Genomic DNA, 9,199 nt, shown 5'->3' on the forward strand with positions numbered 1-9,199 from the left:
AAATGCAGGCTGGGTTTCCAACTTTTTACTTCCAGCATGGCTGTCCAGTCTCTTCTTAAAAACTTCCAGTGTTGGAGCATTCACCACTTCTGGAGGCAAGTTGTTCCACTGATTAGGAAATGTTCTAACTGTCAGGAAATTTCTCCTCAGTTCTAGGTTGCTTCTCTCTTTGATTAGTTTCCATCCATCTATCCCCTCAACCAAATCAGTGATGAAGATGTTGAAGAGCACTGGGCCCAGAACAGAGTCCTGGGCTCCCCCACTACACACTTCCTCCATGTAGATGCAGTTCAATTGAGGACCACACGCTGAGTATGGTCAGGTCAGGATGATAGGTCTGTGGTTTCCTGGATCCATTTTTTCCTCTTTTTTGAAGATGGGAACTACATCAGCTCTTTTCCAGTCCTCTGGTAGTTCCCAGTGCTCCAGGATCTTTGAAAGATATATTTCAGTGGTTCTGAGATCACATCTATCAGTTCCTTCAGAACCTTGGATTGTAATCCATCTGGTCCTGGTGATTTGAACTTGTCTAGGATGGACAGGTGCTCACTTACCATTTTCTTGTCTATCTTAATTTGTGTTTCTAATCTGTGTTTTACGGTACTGGTTTTGATAGGTTGGACTGTTTTTTCCCTTTGTGTAAAGACGGATGCAAAAAATGAGTTAAGTAGTTCTGTTTTCTCCCTGTTGCTTGTCACCTTCTTGCCATTTTCACCCACTAATGGACCAATCATTTCCTTAACTTTTTTCTTGTTTTTTACATGTTGAAAGAAGCTTTTTTTGTTATTTTTGACTTTTGCTGCAAGCCTTAGTTCATTTTAAGCCTTAGCTTTCCTCACTTCATCTTTGCAGGCTCAGGCTATTTGCTGATATTCTGCCTTAGTTATGTGCCCCTCTTTCCACTTTTTATACTTGTCCTTTTTGTCTTTCAATTTATCAGAGAGGTCTTTATTGAGCCATGCTGGTTTCTTTTGAAAGTTGTTATTTTTCTTCTTTGTTAGTATTGTGCTAGACTGGGCTTTTATAATCTCCACTTTTCAAAATTTTCCAAGTTTCTTGAGTTGTTTTCACCTTGAGGATTCTCATCCATGGAATTCTTCCCAAATTCTAAGTTTATTGAAATTAGTTCTCTTAAAGTCCAAGACTCTAGTTTGACTATATTCTATCACTTGTGCTTGCATAATGTTGAATTCCAATATTGCATGATCAGTCCCCCCCAAGGTTCCTGTGGCTTCAACACCTTCTATCATTTCATCTCTGTTTCTATCATTTCATCTGTGTCGACATAGAAATTCTCCGGATTTGCATACTGTGAGGAAGCAAATGATTTCTGGGCCTGTTATTATACAGATTACTTGCAGTAAGACAATCTCACAGAATGTACACAGAAGTGAGTGGTTAGATTTCCATATAATTTTAATGTAATGAATGCTAATATAACTCTTTGAAAAATCAGTTCTGAGTGAGAAGTTCAAAATAATAAAAAGGAACTGAATAAAATATTTCCTGCAGGTCAGCAGACAATACTTCCTAAAAACATGGATGACTATCAAATCTGCAGATATGGCAAATTAATGAAGCTGAAAAAAATACACTCCCTTTGTTACTCATATTAATTCAAATAATTCCTATAAGTACTTCCTCAATGATGCTACACAGATATGTTCATGAAGTCCCCAGAAAATTAATTCAATTGAAATGATTATTTTTTTAAAAAATAATGTGTCAGTGTAAGGTAATGGTTAACGTCTTGGGACTGACACTAAGGGGACTCAGATTCCAGTCCACCCTTAATGGAGGAAGTTCATTGGGTATTTTAAGAACAGGTATAGTTTCAGTCTAATCCATCTCACAATACAAGAGGGAATACTATATACACTGCCTTGAGCTCCTCAATGAAAAGGATAATAATTCTTTATTAAAAAGTCAACACAAACAAAAACTAATTTCTAAACTTTTCTGAAAGAGTCATATTGCAATAAACACAGCAGACTGAATCCAGAACTGATAATTACACTGCTACTAAAGTTGAAAGGGGTTAATAGCAATTTTCTAGATTCCCTGGAAAAAAGCTTATTTTATCCATTTTTGAAATATTTTTTATATTCTAAAAATGAGAAAATGGAACAGTATACAGTGTTTCTGTATGACTTTTAGTGATAACTTTAAATGGAAATGGAATGTATTCCTATAAAGACAAAGATTGGATTAATTTTATAGGCTACATGGGCCTTATTTTTTATTCTTTTCTGTTTACATCTTTTATTTTAATCACTATAATGTACATCATTTTAAACTGCACAAATCATAACCTTCAGATTCTTCCTTTCTCTGAAGCTGGGGACACCAGAGAAGTATTGTATAGAAAATAGCCTGAATCACTGGCAACAATGCACATCTTGTTGTTGTGGTTGTTGTTGTTGTTGTTAATTGCGAAGTCGTGTCCGACCCATTGCGACCCCATGGACAACGTTCCTCCAGGTCTTCCTGTCTTCTACCATCTTCTGGAGTCCATTTAAGTTCACATCTACTGCTTCAGTGACTCCATCCAGCCATCTCATTCTCTGTTGTCCCCTTCTTCTATTGCCCTCAATCTTTCCCAGCATTAGGCCCTCCAGTGAGTCCTTCCTTCTCATTAGACGGCCAAAGTATTTGAGTTTCAGCTTCAGGATCTGGCCTTCTAAAGAGCAGTCAGGGTTGATCTCTTCTAGGACTGACCGGTTTGAACGCCTTGCAGTCCAAGGGACTCATAGGAGTCTTCTCCAGCAATGCACATCTAGGTATCATAAAGATTTACAAAGAGCTACTAAACCTACGCCTACTTAAAAAATCAAAGATAAGTAAAATTATAAGCAAACAACAAAGCACATATGATATATTTTATAATTTTTTATAAAAAGAACTCTTTTTACTCAAGAACTTTTAACATACTGCAAGTAACAGACCATAGCTTAAGTCTTGTTGTTTTGCAAGAAGGTTCTTGTGATCCAACTTACAATTAGGAAAAATGCATAATTTTTTTTATAGTTTGGGAGCAAGCTGTATCATGTAGTCATATCCCTCTGTAATACTCTATGGATGCCACATCCTGGAGTTTGACAGTCAAAAAACAAAAGCTACATATGCTATAACATTATTTTACTGATTACCTGTCAGGCAGGACAAAAATAGAGGAGGATATACAAGGAAAATCAATTCTTAAACTCCCTAGAAATGTTAAAGCACAGGTTACTGAACTGTTTTAGGATAAGTGTTGAACGAACTGTAGCTTTCATTCTGTATTCAAAAGTTGACAACATATGTTTAGTTCAGGTTTCTAGAAAGAAACGCCTTCCCATTCCTGAGAAAAACATTAGGAAAATGGCAGATAAAAATAAAAGGACTGTGTTTCCCTACCAGTATTTAGTTCTGTTGTTGAACAGTGTAGTCTGTGAACTATTTGAAAGCATGTGACCTTCAGAAAAAAGATACAGTCCATCTCTACTATAACCTCAGTGAAAATCTACAACAGGATTAAACATTTATTTAGCAGGACTCATAAAGTGAATTCTGTACTTTTTAGGATTTGCTAGATGTGCACACTTAAAGTGCTATTTTTAGGAGTTCAATTTCTGGCCAAGACAAAGCTCATGATTTTCCTATCATTGCTTTATGACATAAAGTCTAGACATCATTTGATGGCTAAACTCATAAACTATTTTCTTCTCAATTTCAGTTTTTTCATACATGAAGCATTAATCAGCTGCATCCAAATTTCAACCTTTCCATACTACCATTTCATGAATGTAACAATGTAAAAGCTTGTACACAAAACCTGTCCAGTTATTTCTTTAACATTATTATTTAAACAATAAGAGTGTCTTTGCATAAAATGTTAACTTATAGAATCAAGAGGTAAAGATGCTTTTATATGATAAAATTTACTACCTAGTAAGGAGACTTTAAGCCTGCAGAACGTTAAATAAGAAAAAGTCCATAGAATAGGCTACATATACTGGCTGCATTTTAAAACAGTACACAAAAAAATCACTCCTGAGTTTTAGTAGTTGTCACTTTTCAATGTGTTCTTTATTTTTCTACAATGTATTAGTATTACCTACCTTCAGGAAATGTGGGGTAAAGCTTCCATAGAGAAATGGAATGTATTCCTATGTAGACAAATTTAGTAACACAGCAGTTTTAAATAAGAATGTTTTAGAGCACCTCTATTCGTATAACCCAAGATAAGCAATGGCCCTGACAATATAGACCAGTCATGTCAAACTCCCGACGTCACGCAACATATCGGAACTTTTTCCCCATTGCCGGCAAGGGGGTGGGTGCAGTTTCCTCGTGACACGTCCGGCCCACAGGCCGGCAGTTTGACACCCCTGACACAGACAGTGTTATCTTACTGCAGCTAACCAGAACTCTTTCATTCAGTTTAAACAATTGTTTAAAAAGCAATCTGCACTCTTTATTATTCAACAGTAAAGATTTTTTCCTCTAATTTCTTTATTTTTCAATATTCAGAATTAATTTTGTTCAAGTCTATTAGATCAGGTTTTGGGCTCAACATGTTTTTTAATATTCTCACAAAATAATTTATATAAGAGAAACATTCATCTTCTGTACTCATTTTAATTTTTTATAGATAAATGCTGTAGGAAGCCAATGTTATCCAGCAATACAGATACAATTTCAAAAATTTCTCCCTTATTACACAATTACCAATCCTTGACATTTCTGAAAACAAGTGGAAAGACACTCTTATCAAAATATAGAATTTTAGCACACTTAAACAACACAGTTTACCATTTAGGCAAGGTCAATAATTAACATTAGTTTAATCACACAGAACCACAAAGTAGGCTAGAAAAATATCTACTCAGTCTGAATGTTTATACAACATATTCATTCAATGTTTCCTTAATTAATAGATTTGCCGTTTGGTTTACAAGACAGAGTGAGCCATAAACAATACCACTGAGTTCACAAACATTAGACTAAAATTTTGTGGTTCAAATGTGTCCTATAAACATCACTAAATCCAGGTAAGTTGACTCCAAACTTGCCCACATCTGAAGGGCTCCAGATTGGTAAATACCAAAAGACTTCATCTAGCAAGCAGCTCTAAGCCTCTCTTTTTCTAGTTGTAAATTCTAACCCTTCCAAACAATTTGTAAAAAATGTCAAAAGTAAAAGAAAATATGCTTGGACAGCGAGTGCACAAATATTAACTAACCAAATGCTTCAATTTACTCATTGTTTCAACTTCTTGCTTCATTTGAACTCAAAAGTAATGCCATCTCAAATGCTTTCAAATATCCCAACTCTGCCACCTTGGGTGGCATGCTGCAAAATAAAAGCCTCATATATTCTTGCCAGGAGGTTTCACATATGCAGCATATCATCCTAATGTGGCCAGTCTGCATTTATCACTAAGTGCTTTGCAAGGCAAGAAATTATGCTGGCCTACATAACTATCATATGTTAATGAAAATACTGACAGTTTTATTGGTTATTACATTGCAGAAGAATTGCAAAGACTAAAATGAAAATTGAATTTTACAAATTGCAAAATCAATAGAAATGAAGAAGCCTAGGCCAAATAATGGAACACAAGCAGATGATTCATAAACACAATCCCATCTAAATTGCTGCTTCAGAATGTTGGATTAAACCACAAAAAAAAAATGCTGAGCAAACACAAATATGTTGCATTTATTTTATTTTTATCCCTTTTTATTTTTATATTTTATGATTCAAGTTAGCAAACACAGCTAAGACTCATTCCTCTTCCTATTTCCCCCCCAACAACCACCACCCTATGGAGGTGCCTTGAGCTGCGGGACTGGCCCAAAGTCACTTAAGTCAGTTTTCATGCCTAAGAAGAGACTTAAAACTCACGAGTTTCCTGGTTATAACCTTACTATCCCCTAGATCAGTGGTTCTCAACCTGTGGGTCGGGACCCCATTTGGGGTCGAATGACCATTTCACGGGGGTCGCCAAACCATGCTGTCCGCCATTTTTTTCCCTTTTCCCTAGCTGTCCTACTCCCTCTTATTGGTGGCCACACCCACTTGGGGGTCACCACAACATGGGGAACTGTATTATGGGGTCACCGCATTAGAAAGGTTGAGAATCACTGCCCTAGATTAAACTGGCTGTCTCTTTTATGCTTCTTTTCAACTACCAAAATGCCACATTGGTTAACATTTAAGCATTACGCTCAGTCTGTCCCCTTGGGTATCAAACCGAGACATTTCCCGAGCTCTTTCGGTGTTCTTGCCTTAAGCGAAAACTAACTGAACGCTGTCCTCCAGCAACCAGCTCGCAGAAGCACCGGCGGAATTCAGATAACGCCAGGGACTGGCATTTTCTTTCTTTCTTTTTTTTTTCTATTCGACTCACACCACCAGCAAAATTAAGATTCCTCAGCCACCCCAGACCCTTCACCCAAAGCACCCAGCCATTCAAACGTGCGGGAATGCAGGAGAAGGGTTCAGAAGAAAGGCAATCACCTGTTCATAGGTCACTGGGCGGCAGCAGCTTCACCCCCCTCTCTCTGCACTCCAATCAATCCCCATCCAATTCACAGCCACTTGCGTTAAGCTAAACAACCCCTGAGCCAGGGAATGGAGCCGGGGAAATGAAGGCGGCTCCCTTTGTCTGACGGCCCGAGACCACCGCCTTCCCCAACCCCCACTCCTCTTCCCGCTGTTTACTTCGCTTGCACGCCTTTACCAGAGAAAAGGAGCGGTCGCTGACGAGCGTGGGAGGAGGACGGCGCTGTTGCTTTTCCTGCTGCCGTGGTGGAAAGGAGGATGAGGAGCGCTCCGTATCCTTCAGCCCAAAGAAACGGTGGCCATCTTCGCCTAGCTGCCGGCCGGGTCACGTGAGGGGGACGCGCGCACACGCATGCCCGTCTTGCTCCCCCGCCCTCGAAGGAGGCAAAGGTTTCTGGAGCGCGCGCCGAGCTGGATTCCGCCCGACGCTTTCGCTATTATACGCGACGCTCGCGACCCTGACGGTAGCCGAACACTTAAAAAAAAAAAAAAAAAAAAGAGGGCGAGGTTCGAATGGCTCCACCCGAGCCAATTGGCTAATGAGCTCCCACCGTTAATTGACCTGCCACGATCCAACCGTGGCATTGAAAGCCGTCGAGGAGTCTCGCAGCGGGGGGGGGAGGGGGAGACTGAGATGTTTATTGTTGCCTAAAATCCTGCTCAGCTATGAGGCGTTTCTCCTTGGGGATGATATTTATAGCTACGAACAGATACACAAACACGGACCACATTGTAAACCGTGGAGTCGAAACAAAGTTGGAAATGCCAGAAATAGCATCTGTTTCAAATATGTGCGACTGGCCGTTCTTGGTGTTTTGTTTGAAAAGTTTCGCTTCTTGAATGAGAAGCGAAACGTTTTCGAAGAAAACACCAAGAAAGGCCAGTTGCCTTTCGGGACAATCATGACCTGGATGATTGAGAATCTCCACTGACACGTTTTAAATATGAGCATGCAGGTTTTCAACAATGTGTAGAATGCTTAGGTTTAAATGCATGCTGTTAAAGATTCAGCAGGATACAAAGAATTTGGTAGTCCAGTACTGCTCAGGCTTACCTAACATGCTTTATCATGTAATTGGAAACTTTTTTGAAACCATTAACTGCATTACTGGGTTTTCATAATGTGATCGGTAGTTTGTGAAGGATGATTACAGGAATATGAGCTGAGAACTCAGCTAGTGCATAAGACGTCCCTTTTTCCCAAGAATCATATACTGTATAAGCCTGAAGTCCTATGTACACTCAGTTCAAACTTTGAAAAATTAATTACCTTGCTAACTTGCCTTCAGCTGTCCTGGTGATTCAAGATAGGTATTGCTCCAAATGCAACTTTTAGATAATTTTCCATGCTGCTTTTCCACACAGTAGCCTTGCCTCAGTGAATATCAGTGGGTCCAGCTGGCATTCATATCCGCTTGTCATCCTCTTCTGGAATAAAGGCTGGGATAGTCCAGTTGCTGAGATCAATATTCTAGTAAATCACCTGATGTAGCATAGACAACACATGGAATCGGTCCCTGGTGCTCAAAAAGTTGGGGACCTCTGGTCTATAGTATGTCACTTGCCTCAACATAAGCATCAGTAAAATTAACAGACATGTCATAAGAATTTATTTCTTGAGTCAAAACACTGTAATCATAGTTTTGTCCAACAGTAACATAACATAACTCATCTGAAGTTCAACTTTGGAGACATCCAAATCCAGGAAAGAGTGTATGCATAATTGAGTCAGTTTTTGATTCCTGGTGACTGGATGAATCCCTTCAGCTTTTTGTCAAGGTTTTTCAGAAGTGGTTTGTCCTTGCCTGCTTCTTAGGGTTGAGAGGAATTTACTAGTCCAAAATCACCTACCTATCTTTGTACCTAGGTTGAGACAAGAACTCAGTGTCTCCCAATTTCTAACCTTAACCACCAGTCCAAATTGAGTCCATTCAGAAACAAGTATTATTTTGAAAAACTTCTGTCTGGCCTTTAGGTGGAAGAGCTGAGTTCACAGCTTTAAACTCTAAATGCAGGTTAACACAACACATTAACATGTTTTGCCTAAACAAATCATAGTAAAACAATGATTCTCCTAGCAGGGCTGAGTTCCCACAAGAGACTGAGGTACAAGCTATTTAATTCATTCAACTCCACTGTATTTGAGCCTAATCTGTGGGCAAACAATGAAGTTGCATTTATTGATCACTGTTTCCTGCAGTTGGTGGACTTAACAGGCTTCTGGGTTTCTGGTTTTGTATAATGTACAAAGACAATATTCATGATGTTATCCATTCAGTCATGTCCGATTCATGGAGATTCTATGGGCCAGGTCCCTCCACATCAATGTACACAGAACACTACAGCAATTGGGTTATAGAACACACTGGGGCAAGCTACTTTGTAGCTTGACATGGAAGAATAGAATGATTATAAATGAGATTATTGCCACTAAATCTTCCTTTTTCCTGTTTGTTCCATATCCTGTGGGCACATAAAGAATTAAAAAATCACTGCAAGATTTTAAATTGTATAAAAATTACAATAAAGGACCACAAAAATTGAGATCTGACTATAGCCATTGCTACTTAGGAAATCTGCAATGGTCCTCCATTTGGAGGATCACTTAACCCAGGCAACTGACTAAATACTTAACATGGTTTTTATCAGA

The 9,199-nt window shown here is 38.8% G+C and overlaps 1 protein-coding gene across 3 annotated transcripts in view; it reads right to left on the reverse strand.

Annotated features, from left to right (window-relative positions):
- The window catches only part of KIDINS220 (kinase D interacting substrate 220), a 64,247-nt gene extending 57,286 nt beyond the window's left edge, over positions 1-6,961 (reverse strand). For all 3 annotated transcript variants that reach the window (XM_039331859.1, XM_039331861.1, XM_039331860.1), the window contains exon 1: positions 6,728-6,961. The gene's annotated coding sequence lies outside the window, so the exon portion shown is untranslated. The remainder of the gene's footprint in view (positions 1-6,727) is intronic.
- Between the last annotated feature and the right edge of the window lie 2,238 nt (positions 6,962-9,199).

Source organism: Crotalus tigris, unplaced genomic scaffold (assembly GCF_016545835.1).
Source record: "Crotalus tigris isolate CLP2741 ecotype Arizona unplaced genomic scaffold, ASM1654583v1 scf7180000024439.5362192, whole genome shotgun sequence".
Classification (NCBI taxonomy): domain Eukaryota; kingdom Metazoa; phylum Chordata; class Lepidosauria; order Squamata; family Viperidae; genus Crotalus; species Crotalus tigris.